Source organism: Crocuta crocuta, unplaced genomic scaffold, assembly GCF_008692635.1.
Source record: "Crocuta crocuta isolate KB4526 unplaced genomic scaffold, BGI_CrCroc_1.0 scaffold13, whole genome shotgun sequence".
Taxonomy (NCBI): Eukaryota; Metazoa; Chordata; class Mammalia; order Carnivora; family Hyaenidae; genus Crocuta; species Crocuta crocuta.
This window is the reverse complement of record NW_027530007.1, coordinates 3855128-3869953: the sequence shown is the minus strand read 5'-3', so window position 1 is coordinate 3869953 and position 14826 is coordinate 3855128. Positions and strand designations below refer to the sequence as shown.

The window sequence follows — 14826 nt, the reverse complement described above, 5'->3', positions numbered from 1 at the left end:
TAAAAAAAAAAAAAAAAAAAAAAAAAAAAAAAAGAAAGAAAGAAAGGAAAGGAAAAAGAAAAAAAAAAAAAGAAAAAGAAAGGAAAGAAAACCTAGATCCCATGATCCAGATGGTCCAGTATTCAAGGACCTTTGGGACCCAATCTGAAGTCTATGTTTAAAAAAATTAATGGACGCCTGGGTGGCTCAGTCAGTTAAGTGTCCGACTTCTGCTCAGATCATGATCTCACAGTTTGTGGGTTTGAGCCCTGCATCCGGCTGTCTGCTGACAGCTCAGAGCCTGGAGCCTGCTTCAGATTCTGTGTCTCCCCCTCCCCCGCCCCTCCCCCACTCACTCTCTCTGCCCCTCCCCCACTCACACTCTGTCTCTTTCTTTTAAAAATAAGTAAACATTAAAAAATAAATTACATAAATTAAGATATACCTCAAATAACATAAATTTCACTATTTTATTTTATTATTATTTTTAAGTTTATTTGAGAGAGAGTGAGAGAGACAGTGTAGGCGGGGGAGGGGCAGAGAGAGAGAATCTCAAGCAGGCTCCACGCTGTCAGATTAGAGCCCGTCAGAGTGCTTGTCTCATGAGCGTTGAGATCATGACCTGAGCCGAAACCAAGAGTCAGCCACTCAGCCGATTGAGCCATACAGGCGTCCCAAACTTCACCATTTTAAAGTGTGTATTTCAGTGAATTTTAGTGTATTCATTATGTTGTGCAACTATCATCAGTATATAAATCCAGAACATTTTCCTCACCCCAAAAGGATACCCATGAGTAGTCACTCCCCAGGGGACCACCCTGCCTCTGTAACCGCTCATCTGTTTTCTGTCTCTGTGAATCTGCCTGTTCTAGACATTCTCTGCACAGAATCATACAGCATCTTGTCTTTTGCATCAGGCTTCTCTCCCTTAGCATGTTTACCCATGTCGTTGTGTGTGTGTCAGAACTTCATTCTTTTTCATGGCTGAATAAAATGCCATTGTACCAAGGTCCGCATGTTGTCTATCTGTTCATCAGTCGATGGACATTTGAATTGTTCCAGCTTTTGACGACTATGAATAATGCTGTCATGAATATTTGCGGACACGGTTTTGTATGGGTGTGTTTTCAGTTCCCAGGTGTATACCTAGGCATGAAATTGCTACATCGTATGGTGATTCTGTTTCACCAATGTCACTGAGGCATTGCCAGGCCCTGGTTTAGGGCAGCTGACCCATTTTCTATCCCCCATCAGCAGTGCATAGGATTCCGATTTCTGCACAGTCTTGCTTGCACTTATTTTCCCATTCTTTAAATTTTTTTATTTTGTATTTGAAAGAGAAAGTGAGAACACGCTGGAGTGGTGGGGAAAGGGTGAAGGGAGGAGGGCAGAGGGAGGGAGAGAGAGAGAGAGAGAGCGTCTTAAGCTCAGACAGGGCTCAATCCCACCACCCTGGGATCATGACCTGAACAGAAATCAAGAGTCAGATGCTCAACTGACTGAGCCACCCATGCACCCCTCCGTTTGTTTTTTTTTTTTAAGTTTGTTGATTTATTTTGAGAGAGAGAGAGTGCATGCACATGCAAGCTGGGGAGGAGCAGAGAGAGAGGAAGACCTCAAGCAGGCGCCACACTGCCAGCATGGAGCCCTATCAGAGGCTCGATCTCACAAACCATGAGATCATGACGAAAGCCAAGATCAAGAGTCCCACACTTAACCAACTGAGCCACCCAGGCGCCCCTATTTTTAGTTAAAAATTTTTTTGTTATAGTCATCCTGATAGGTGGCATTTCACTGTGGTTTTCATTTGCTACCTTAGTTCAATTTTATTACGTACCCCTGGCCACCGTCTTCCACGTAACAGGACCGGCAGAGTATAGCAGCTGGTTAAGAGCCTCAGCATTACTGTCAGACTGACTCGGATTGAATCCAGGTTCTGCAGTTGATGGTCCTATGACCTTGGGCAAATTTCTTAATCTCCCTGAGTCAATTATTCCAACCATGTCTACAGACACGATAACACTCTACTTCATCCTCATCCCGTGAGGACTAAGTGAGACATTGAACGTGAAGTGCTTAGCTCAGTGCCTGGCACATAGTTCTCAAGAAGAAAGGAAACGTTATTATGTGACTTCTTAGAGTTTCCCTCCCCTAGTCTCCCAGGCTGATCATCAGTAAAACAACCAGGACAAGCAGCAACAAAAGAGAAGGAAAATGCATGGGCTGCCTACACACTTGGTTGCCATGGTCTGAAAGTCCTCCAAAAGTCACTTTACCTGTGGTCACTGTGGGATCCCCTCCACTGATTTCAGCAGCGTTCACCTCGTGGGAGTTTTATACCATATAAAAATGACACTGCTGATCACCTAACACTTTCAAAGTCACGATCTAACCAGGCAGCCTCCTCATTTACATGTGGTACTCAGGTTAACATTGCAGCATGACATTTAACTGGACTATATTTTCATTTAACTGAATGCTGCTCACGAATCTACGTTTTGGATAGTTTGTGGGCAGAGATGCTACCTCCTCTGAAAGTGACGTCTGTCATTTCCCAGCACAGCAACTAGCTCACTCTTTCAAGCCGGGCTAGTGACCTAAAAGTCTTTACCTAGCGAAAAGATTCTCAAGGTCAGCCTTCGCAGCTCACGTTACACAAAGTCAACCATTTCACAGTGAATGTACTGACGGCTATGCACAGCTTGATCCCAGTGTTTAAGGAATTGCCCACTGTTCATGTTACCACATTCCTGTTTGATAAAACCATCATAGGAAGCTAAGGCACATTCTATAGTTCCCCCAATGCACACACTGTCTGAGCTCCCCAAGGTAACCACTTCCCCACTGCTCTTGGTCTATGGCCTGGGAGCACATGGTGATGGCATCCCTGGGCCGTGGTCCTGGGCTCAGAGAGCAGACACTGTGAGCTTGGGCGTCCTGCAGCTCGGAAAGCCAAATCTTTCTCAAATACCCGGATGTAACAGATTCCTGCATCATCTATTATCTTGCAAGAATAATATGGCAAGTGTAGTTCCCAGAAGTCCCAAGTGTCCATCTTCTTGGTCCTATTTACGTTCCTGTAGTTCTGGAAATCTCTGTGTATTAGCTTGGGATTTGTAACAGTCACACAGGAGATCTGAGGAAGACTTTGCAACATTAATTTGTATTATTCCAAATATGCCCATGCACCTAAGAACTGTAAGACTGGGAGCACCTGGCTGGCTCAGTCAGTGGAGCATGCCACTCTTGATCTCGGCGTCATGAGTTCGAGCCCCCATGTTGGGCACAGAGCTTACTCAAATAAATAAACATTCCAAAAAAAAAAGAACTTTAATACCAGTTCTTTACTGAAATCCACAAGAAGGACATTGAGCCTCAGAATTGCAAAGAGTTTAAAATTTTTATAACAAATATTTAATGGAATTTAATTACATTTCAAAAATAAAAAGTCTCAGATATATTTAAATAACTAGATATTTGATATATATCATTGTAATTTTATTTTAATAATTGTAAAGCTTTTAGTAGAATAACTTTTTTAAAGGAAACACGAAAAATAATTTTAATTGAAAAATTCTAGTCACATTTACAATTTACATGACAGGCATACAAATTCTGTATTCTTTGAGTACAGTTATATTTTATGTTTTCACTCCTTCCAGTCAGTACTGTCAATAAATCATGGGTTATGTGAAGTTCTCGGCCAAGGAAATGAAGCAAGAAAAAGAAATTGTATGGAGCAAATATATAATAATTTATGAGTTATGTCTTTGCCACCCATTTAAACATTTCTCGACCATCAAAGTATATCCAGGCACCTGCAGTAATTAAATTCAGTCATTGGTGGTATTTTCCCAACTTTGTCACATAAAAACAATAATATGTTTATTTCGTTATTTTGAAGATTTCTCTGTTGGAGTAGAAAAACAGAACAGATTTGGGGCACCTGGGTGGCTCTGTCGGTTAAGTGTCCGACTTTGGCTCAGGTCATGATCTCACGGTTTGTGGGTTCAAGCCCCGTGTCAGGCTCTGTGCTGACAGCAAGCTCAGAGCCTGGAGCCTGCTTCAGATTCTGTATCTCCCTCTCTCTGTGACCGTTCCCTGCTCACGCTGCCTCTCTCTCAGAAATAAATAAAAAACATTAAATTAAAAAAAAAAGAAAAAGAAAAACAGGACAGATTTAACACGTCATTAGCTTGATTTGCCACTTAAATAGGAAGACATAGGTTATGTGAGTGCCATTCCTACACCTGCTCCAGACCGCACAAATGCCGGTGAAAGTATCAAGAGGCACGAAGCAGGCATTCAAGAAACCTTTACTGAATGAATGAATGAATGAATGAATGAACAGCTAAGTGAAGACATGAGTTTGTTAACTGCAGTCTCGTAGTCTGCCTACATCTTCATGACCTAACGTTTTCCTTCCCTCTCCCTCGTGAAGTCATTCTGGTGTGTGTCCCCCTGCCTGAGCTGTATGGTTTGACCCTTCCTTGGGTCTCACATAAGATGCTTTTCCACTGATCGCTAGCATTTGCTGGGGACTCACTCCTGCAAGGCCCTATTCTCTGTGTTTACATAGATTATACCAATTATACCTTCCAACAGCCTTTGTCCCTACTTTAGAGATGAGGAAACTGGAGCACAGAGAACACAGGTAGGCTGCCCAATGTCACCTGGCTGGGAAGGAGCAGGGAAAGGGTTCCAACCTGGCTGGCTGGCTCTTAACAAGGACTCTTCATCTTTCTGTGCTCAGTACCCCTTTATCCTGTGGCCTCTATGTGTGTGGCCCCTCCTGGAATTCTCTTTTTTTTTTTAAATTTTTTCCCCTAATGTTTATTTTATTTTTGAGAGACAGAAAGACAGAATGTGAGCAGGGAAGGGGCAGAGAGAGAGGGAGACACAGAATCTGAAGCAGGCTCCAGGCTCTGAGCTGTCAGCAGAGCCCGATGTGGGGCTCGAACCCACAAACCATGAGATCATGACCTGAGCCAAAGTTGGCCACTGAGCCACCCAGGTGCCCCTGGAAGTCTTTTTTTAAGTTTGTAAAATATAATACAAAGGATTACAGAAGAAACCCATCGTTTTGAAATATGCCCACCAAATATTTAAAAAGCCAGCTTGCAGGGGCGCCTGGGTGGCTCACTCGGGTTGAGCGTCTGACTTCGGCTCAGGTCATGATCTAGCGTGCATGGGTTCAGGCCCCGCGTCAGGCTCTGTGCTGACAACTCAGAGCCTGGAGCCTCCTTCTGATTCTGTGTCTCCTTCTCTCTCCACCCCTCCCCTGCTCACTCTCTTGTCTCTCGAAAAGTAAAATAAAACGTTAAAAAAAACTTTTTAAGCCAACTTGCAATATATGGTAATACATGGACTTCTTCATTAACACATACCTGTCCTAGTTTCAGATTAATCACGAGTGTCAATGGTACCTGCAATAACCATGACGTGGTATGAAAATAACTGATTTCTACTGGTGCGACATCATACGTTCCCTTGGCTCTGCTCTGAGGATTTTTAAATTCAAGCCTGAAGGAAATACTAGATTCCTGCTAGAGGTTAGTGAAAATAAAAGATGTGATTTTTTTTTTTTCCCGTCCAGCCTCACAGACCCCTGAATGCTATCTGTGCCCTGTGGGCGTCTGAGGACCCTAAGATCACCGCCTCTATGCACAAGGCCTCCTTGCTGCCTTTCCTGTCTTGCATTGGGACAGATACTCAGTACTTGGTTTTAGCTCTGGGAATCTGCTCTTACTCTTTCTTCTTTCGGGTCCTTATATAGATCCTGTCGCTGCACCTTAAGGTCTATCTGTACAATTTCTAACCCTCCCCGTCTCCATCGAGATGGCACATTTTTATGGTCTATCACTTCCTGTGTTCCTCTCCTATGGGTCCTTCACCCATGGATTTAGACGGGTTGCAACACTGACAAATAAATGTCTCCTAATACTTAATAAAATACTTAATAATAGTTAATACTTCTTGGCTGCTTTCTGCACCACAGATGTTATACTCAGTCCACCGAATACTTAGCCTCTTAGCAATTCTACAAGGGCAAGAGCTGTTGTGACTCTTCTAGTGTTAAAGAAACAGAANGGGAGATACAGACTCTGAAACAGGCTCCAGGCTCTGAGCTGGCTGTCAGCACAGAGCCCGACGCGGGGCTCGAACCCACGAACCGCGAGATCATGACCTAAGCGACAGTCGGACGCTTAACTGACTAAGCCACCCAGGCGCCCCTCATCTCTGTTCCTTTAATGCTCAGAATAACCCTATGAAGTTAGTGTCCTACCTCATACGGGGGCCCTGAGGCCTGAGGGTCAGGGAACTTGTTCAGGACCACCCAGCTAGCACAGAGAGAGCTGGGCTTACCCGCAGACAGGCTGGAGTCAGGGGACGTGCATTTTCTCAGCACACCAGGCAGCCACCTTTAGGGGAAGGAAAAGCCAAGGTTGGAGCCGAGGTGTTCTCATTCCCAGGCTCCTTTAACATTTGGCCACGGGCTCTGACTGACCTGGGAGCTACTCATTCCTGTGAATGAACACAAAGACATTTGACTCAGCAACGGAGCCTGAGACACTGCCGAGGTAGTGGTTTGAGAGCTGAGTCGGAAACCACATTGATCTGATCTCATCTATGTGAATGACTGCCAATAAACTGACAGTTTAAACCTCGAGAAATGTGATGAAGACTGGAATCCACAGCAGCCACTTTTTGGAGGAAGCTAGGTTAACTTTTCAAAACTTAAGAGCATGGAAGCAAAGATCATTAAGGAAGCAAGTGCTCTGTATTTTAAAATTCGACTGGAGAGAGTTGCCACAGGTCGCTTAAAGGGAAGTGCTTTGTGGGCTGCAGCCGGTAGCTATGATGAAAGAAAATTCACCCTGACAAGCAAGGTTATCCTGAAGCTTATGACTTGCTCTGAAAGCGGGCTTCTGCCTGTGGAGTCCTGGCCTCTCCCTAGCATTCACCTCGTTCCTGGGGAAGGAACAAACACGCAGACACACGCAACTGCTTCCTAAACTCAAATTTTGCCAACGAACATCCAAGTATTTTCCCTCCAAATCAAAAGCAAGGCATCATCCGAAGATGGATTTTGTTTCCTTTTGAACTTTTTAATGGTGATCGGTATCCTCTACCAAATGACTCCACTCACAAGTCGATCCGTTTCTTCCTTCACAAACTCTGCCTCCTTGTCCTCTGGAATTTCCAGTATAATGGAAGACCACTGTGTAAACCATTGGTTTTCATTAAGATTTCAGGGCACTGGGTGGCTCAGCCGTTAAGCATCTGACTTCGGCTCAGGTCACGATCGCACAATTCGTGGGTTTGAGTCCCACTTCGGGTGAACGTGAGCCCTGCTTCTCTCTCTCTCGGCCCCTCTTGGAGTTCTCCCTCTCTCTCTCTCTCTGCTCCTTACTCACTTGCTCCCTCTTTCAAAGAAAAAATTTTTTTTTTCAATTCGATAACTAAATAAGAGCTCCAGTGTATGTGCATGTAAGTTGTGGATACTTAACATACACCTACTAGGTCTACAGCACTCAAACAAGTTCTGAATTTCTTTGTTACTGTCATTAAATTATTCTTGATCCCTTACCAACTCAATAAATTCGACTCACAAGCATCTACTGAACTTCTGATGCAAGTGTGCACAGGATCTCTGATCTGTCACTTCTGCTTTGTGACCCGTCCCTCCCCCCAAGCCGGCCTTCCCTGCCGCTCCTGGACTTGGACAGAGGGACCACACTCCTGCTACTCACTTTCTGGGCCTCCTCTTACCCAGGTCTCCTAAAGAGCGCCGCCCCTCATTATTCTCCATCTCCTCTCACCCTTCTACTGTCCTTCCCGGCACATATTACCACCTGGCACCCAGTTATTCATGCAACTGTTTACTCTCCGTCCTCTGTCGCTCTCACGGACATCAGCTCTGTCATAGGGGATGTGGCTTTTTCACGGCTGTGTCCCGGGCACCATCAGTCCTGGGCACAGGACAGGCACTCAACTGATGCTTTGTGGACAAATTTTGCTGCCTTGAGAGGCATATCGAGATAGGACACCATCCCACCATCCCAATGGCCTTCACAGCCTGGAGTGGTAGGCAGGCATTTATACACATAACTAAGCTAAGGCCGCACAGCCTTACAGATTCCATACTAAGAGAACAAAGTGCTGTGGGAATATAAGCCTCCTGGAGCACTTGACGAGGGAACTGGGTTTTCCAAGGTGGAGAACAGCTTGAAAGGCTGGTGTGGAAGCAGAAGGCTTTCCAGTTAGAGGAACTGCTTTCTGCCAAAGCGTGGAGGCGGCCACGTGCGGCGTATGTTCAAGGCACAAGAAAAAATGAATGAGGGAGAGTAAGAGGTAAGAACACGAAAGACGAGGACGATGTCTGAACCACGGTGTGGAGGGATCTGAACGCACGAGCATACCTTCCACTGACTGAAATCCCCCAGGTGGGCGCTCACCGCCAGCGCCGGCGGACCCGCAGCACCACGCGGGCGTGCCAAAGCTTGCCAAAACCGTGTTTTCTCCGTGGGTGCCCCCACGTGCACTGGGCGGGCTAGAGAAAAGAAAGGGATACAGGATACAGTCAGAGGGCGGGAGCAAGGAGTCAGAAGGTTCTGCTAGATTCAAATGTGTATCGCAGGGAGGGGTGACTGATCGCTTAGACCACTGTGAGAAACCGGATCACCGGGATCCCAAGGTCACTGGAATCTGCAAACACCGCAGCAGAGTAGGGATAAGGCCCAGCCGCGGGGACCAGCCACGCTTCACTTCCTCTGAGCTCTCGTTTTACGTCACTAGGGCCTCACCGAACTCGGGGCAGGCATTCCTATTCACGTCTTACAAACGACAGGTGTTTGAACGCTTTTGAGAACCCTGTACTGAAACCCGAATCAGATCCTACTCTCTCTCCCAGCGGTTAGGATGCCAGTAAGGGCGGAGCTGGGCAGTGCTTCCCACGAGGAGCCGGAGAGACGTGAGAGCAAACGAGGCCCGCGCGGCAGAGCCTCGAGTCCGACGCGGGGCCCTGCAGGTCTCCCCAAAGCCATCTCGGAGCTCTCTGCGACCCCGCGCGCCCACTGGCGTCCGCCACCGGAACCAATCTGGGCTGAGGAGGCGAGAAGGGTGAACTTCCTGCCTCGCCTACGCGGACCGCAACCTCCCCCGGAAGTTCGCGGTGTCGCAAAGGTGCGACGGTGACCCCACCGTGTCCGGCGGCTCGCTCTAATACTTCCGCCCGCCCACAGGGAACGGGACGCGCCGCCTGGACCTCGGANGCTGCTGGCCTCGGGCTCCCGGCCGGCCGTGGGAGGGGTGCCGGGTGGCCCACGCCGGGGGGCTTTCGCGCCGGGTGGGAGCAGAGGCGAAGGCACCCCCCGGGCCCCTCACAGCCGTCGGTGTCAGAATTTCCCCCTTGCGCCAGCGCCGCCTCAAATGTCAGGGCTCGCCCACTCTTCTCCTGTTTCGCCGACCTAACCTTTCGGGGGCTCGGAGGGGAAATTCGCCGTTTCGGCCGGACCTCCCTGGAGCCTGCCCCGACCCATCCTTTAGTGGATGCTGAAAAATACATTCATTTAATTCCGCATATGGCTTCCTTCCACCCATTAACTGCAGTTTGGCCCCCTCGCCCCTTGAACCCGGGAACCCGGGAACCGGATGGAAATAAAGCGACCTTATCCGCGGCACGTAGCCTTTCCTCGTCGCTGTCCGATGAAACGAATTCGACGTGGCAACTAAGATTAAAATAGGAATAAGAAATCGGTTGGAGCCCCATTGTAAACTGCAGTGTTTTGCAGAGGCGGAGTACTAATCTACAGCGACAGGCAAAGCAAGGAGCATCTTTGGGGTGAAGTTAAGAGACTGCTTAGCAAGTATTGAGCACCGGCTGTGTGCCAGGGACTGTGATAGATGCTATGGATTCAGCAGTGACCAAGACAGGAAGGTCCTATTGAGTTCACAGGGTCCGAGGGAGACAGATAATAAGTAAACAAAAGGCAAAATGCTGAATATCAATGAGATAAAAGATACATTCACATTAATAGAAAATGAGCATTTACTGAGATGAGATGAGAAACGCAAGTGAGGCATGAAAAAATAGGCTGGAAGCAGTTTCTTTGCTATTTATGGTGATCGGGCTAATTTGGGGTAGAGTTGCTTTTTGGTATGAGGATCAGAGTGGCCATTGGTGGCGGTTTTTAATGTTGGGCAGGCGAACGCTTTACCTCCTCAGGCTCTCTGGCAGAGCCTGAGAATTAAATCGACAACAAAGGTTAAACAGGACAAAAGTATACGAATTTACTTAATGCAAGTTTTACATGATCCAGGAGCTTTCATAAGAAAATGACACAGGGGCGCCTGGGTGGCTCAGTCGGTTAAGTGGCTGACATCCGCTCAAGTCATAATCTCACTGCTTGTGAGTTTGATCGGGCCCTGCATGGGGCTCTGTGCTGACAGCTCAGAGCCTGGAGCCTGTCTTCGGATTCTGTGTCTCCCTCTCTCTCTGACCCTCCCCTGCTCATGCTGTCTCTATCTCTCTCTCAAAAATAAATAAAATATTAAAAAAAAACTAAAAGTTTAAAAGAATTAGAAAAAAAGAAAACGACACAAAGAAGTGGCAAAAGCTAAATGTTTATATATTGGGTTGAACAAAGTGGCAATTGTGGAAAAGTCATGAAAATAAAACAGGGAGACTAACGGAAGTTATTTTAAGGTCTCTGTGTGCAAAGTCTTCCAGACTCAAGTTCCTCTCTGCTGATGTTTCTTTCCTCCTGGTGCTGGGAGAGCCCTGCTCACCTTAGTTTCCCCTTCTGCTTTCGGGATAAAAAACTGGGAAGCTGAGCGCCTTTCTTGCACCTGTTGTTTGAAAAAATGCCTGTAACTCGGCATGCCTGGGTGGCTCAGTCCGTGAAGTGTTTGACTCTTGACTTTGGCTCATGTCATGGTCTCAGGGTTTGTGGGATTAAGCTGAACACTGTGGAGCCAGCCTGCTTGAAATTCTCTCTTCTGCTCCTCCGCCCCTTCCACCCCTTCTCCTCGAGCACTCTCTCTGCCTCTCGAAAGAACAAAGTTTTTTTAAAAATGCTTTTAACTCAAAATAATCAATGTGCCAAGGTGACATATTTGGAGATAGCATGTCCTGAACTCCGTCACTAACGTTATCAACATCATTTCTCCATTGTTGGATTTTGAGGTCAGCAAGGCAAAACAGTATCTTTTAGTTAAATGTGGCAACTGCTATTAGAAACTGGTTTTAAGCTCCTTGAAAACAGCTAGTCTTTTAGTTTGTATTTATGCATAAAGACTTGTCAGATATTTTAATTTTTATTTATTTAGTTTATTTAGTTTTGAGAGAGAAAGAGAGACAGAGTGCAAGCAGGGGAGGAACAGAGAGAGAGGGAGACACAGAATCTGAAGCAGGCTCCAAGCTGTCGACACAGAGCCTGACGTGGGGCTCGAACCCACGAACCATGAGATCATGACCTGAGCTGAAGTCGGACACCCAACCAACTGAGCCACCCAGGCGCCCCTTGTCAAATATTGAATAAAAGAAGTGAATAGAATGAGATTTTTCTGCCTGGAAATAAAGGACTGAACTAGGAGTTGTCTTCGCTACCAGTAAAAGAGCAATATATATATATACATACATTTTTGTGAATGGTTTAATTTTTGCTGTTTTATTCTGCAAATGTATGATGATAAATAGGTATGAACTAGAAAGCGGAGTGTATGAGTGTTATGGACTCATTAAGTAGTACTGATAGAGTTTATGGTGGGCAGAGTGTGAAATTTGGTATCAAAAGTTAACCAAGATTCTGCAGGACCTTTTACACTCATTTCACCCCTCTGGACCCTCAACTTCTGCATCTGTGAAATGGAAAGTACATTTTCCAGGAAGTCAATATATAATGTCTAAAACCAGTAAGGAGAAACGACAGTATTAGCATATTATTTAAAAATACAGTTGGCTCTTACAAGGGTTAGGGGCATCAATGCCCCCTGCCCCCTCGTGCAGTCAGAAACCTACACATAACTTTTGACTCCCCCCAAAACTTAATTATTAATAGCCTTCTGTTGATGGAAGCCTAATGAATAACATAGTCAATTAACACATATTTTGTTTGTTGTATTTTACATACACTGTATTCTTGTAATAAAGTAAGCTAGAGAACAGAAAATGTCAAGAAAATCCTAAGAGAAAATGTTTAGAGTACTGAACTGTGCTCACTGAAAAAAATCTGTGCATAAGCAATCCCACGCGGTTCAAGCGCATGTAGTTCAAGGGTCAACGGTATTGAGATAACTGTAAGAAATAAGTAAAAGTTGAAAATATTTGCCTCTGGAAAGCAGGGGTGAGGGGTAGGAAGGACTGAGTCAGAAGACTGCTGTTTTTCATTATGAACCTTTTAAAGCTGCATCCCTGGGCTATTGTGTAACAAACCAGAGCTATTGTGCAGCAATTTGGCTAAGGTGACTCCTTTGGGTAGAGGTACAGGTTGGCGGAGACGCTCTGTTCCACCTGAGTTCATTCTGAAGCCCAGCTTGAAAGGGCGGTGGTGGCAGCCCTGGAGGAAAGTTCTTCCCATGGCAAAGCAAAATTATAAGAGAGTACGCCTGATCGGCGGGTCAGTGCTTTTCAAAACCTTGACCGGCCTCGTCTGTTAACATTCTATTAGCGAAAACAAGGGCAAATGCAAAGTCAAGGGGCAGGGAGTATCCGCCACTCACGCAGGTGAAAGAGGAAAGAGTGGCCATTTCTAAAAGAGCATAAGTAACGCCATAGTTGTGAACACTGTGTGCGACGTATTAATTTGATAAAAACTGCTGCTGACCCAGGTCCAGTTCAGATCTTGATGGTGACGTGGATGTCTCAGAAGCCTTGCCATTTTTCTGTCCTATCTCGTTGCTGCAGCAGGCCACCAGCACAGGCGTCTCCTTACAAGAGTTTACTACGGGGCCTGGAACACAGCAGCCCGTCTTCTCTAGGGTCTTCCTCCAACTACCTAAAATCCCTCCTTTTTGAGACACATCTGACCACGTGCCTCTCTTTCCCCACCATACTCAAAACTCAAAGGGGGTGGCTTTTGCCTGCTTCCTTGGCAAAGAGCCAAAGATGAAGTCATTGCACACCTCCAGAGTGTCTTCTTAAAATGCCAAATGATTAGACACTTAAAATTTTTTTGCACAATGCAGTGTTGCATGAATACATCTATTTACAATTCTTAAATTTTTTTTAACATTTATTCATTTTTGAGAGACCGAGAGACAGAACCTGAGTGGGGGAGGCGCAGAGAGTGGGAGCCACAGACTCTGAAGCCGGCTCCAGGCTTCTGCCTGTCAGCACAGAGCCCTAGGTGGGGCTCGAACTCACCACGAGATCATGACCTGAGCTGGAGTTGGACGCTTAATCGACTGAGCCACCCAGGCGCCCCTATAATCCTTAAAATCTCTCATCACCACTGTAGAATCTCATGAAATATACTCAAGTGCTTTGTAAACTAACAAAGGAATGTAAGTTATTTCTTGAAAAGAAACATGTTTTTAGTATTTTAACCGAAACTTCAAAAACCTGACATACTTAAAATACTGTTTGATCTCACATAATACTGGTGAGAGGGCTAAGTGACTCACTCAGCTTGCATGGAGTCGCTCCAGTGTATTTACCACTTCTGGGAATTTACCCACCAGTTTTACCCACACAAGTAGGACGTATGAATAAGGTTATTCAGTGCAGTGCTGTCTGTACAGAAAGCAACTGGAAATAACCTGTCTTATCAGTAAAGCATCGGTAAATAAACCATGGGACATGGCACAATGGCATACTAGCTGGAAAAAAAAAGAGGAAGTTCTTTTTGATAAGGAAAGATCTCCAACACATTCAATTAATAAGCCGGTGGCAGTGCGAGATAAAGGGCAGAACAATGTAGATAATCTGTTACATTTCTGAGAAAGAGGTAAAACTGTCGTTCTAGCTTTTGCTTGCATAAGGAAAACACTGGAAAGATGCCCAGGAAATTAATATAACATCACCCTCGGGCAGCAGCGGGGGAGGGTCCGGGTGGGGACAAGGCCAGGGGCCCATCTGTTCAATGTTAACTGTTGTCAGCTTCGTTTCTGAAATGGGTTAAACTATCAGCATTCAGGGGGCGCCTGGGTGGCTCTGTCGGTGAATCATTTGGCTCTTGGGTCTGGCTCTGGCCATGATCCATGGTTTAGGAGTTCGAGCCCCGCTCAGGCTCTGCCTGACCGTGCAGAGCCTCCTTGGGATTCTCTCTCTCTCTCAAAACAAATAAAAACTTAAAAAAAAAAAAAGGATCAGTATTCAACTCATACTTGTAAAACATAAATTTGAGATTATATAATTTAAAGCGCTTGTCAGATCACCGTGCTCAACAGCGTTCCGCGGTGGGATGTTCAGAAAAAAGAACTCTGAGAAACGAACACACGTGAAATCATCGCATGCAAATAAATGCTGGGTCGCAAGCGATCGAGGTCCGGCAGGCCGCCCTGGGGAGACGGGGTCGGGAATAGGCGGCGGGTGGGAGGGTGGCGGACGCGGGCGGGCGCTCCAAGGGAGGCCGAGTGCACAGAAGCGTGAAGGTACAACTCCGCTCCAGGAAAACGGGGTACAGCAAACCGCCAAGCTCCCGAGGGGGTGCCCCCGCCTCCGCCCGGTGGGGAAAACCGAGTTAACTCCGGCGGCCGCCGGGGACGGGCCGGACCACGCCACTCGGGGCGGGGGAGACTTCGTGTCCACGCGCGAGCCCACGGCATTCCCGGGGCGCTGGGAGTTCCAACTGGAGACGACCCCCAGACGCAGAGCCGGGACGCGAAAAGGCGGCCGCACCCCGC

At 46.5% G+C, this 14826-nt stretch overlaps 1 long non-coding RNA gene across 1 annotated transcript in view; it reads left to right on the top strand.

Moving 5' to 3' along the window:
- Positions 1-5709, top strand: part of LOC144231410 (uncharacterized) — a 35920-nt gene extending 30211 nt beyond the window's left edge. The window contains exon 3 of the long non-coding RNA XR_013335080.1: positions 5376-5709. This is a non-coding gene — a long non-coding RNA (uncharacterized LOC144231410). The remainder of the gene's footprint in view (positions 1-5375) is intronic.
- Positions 5710-14826: the final 9117 nt, after the last annotated feature.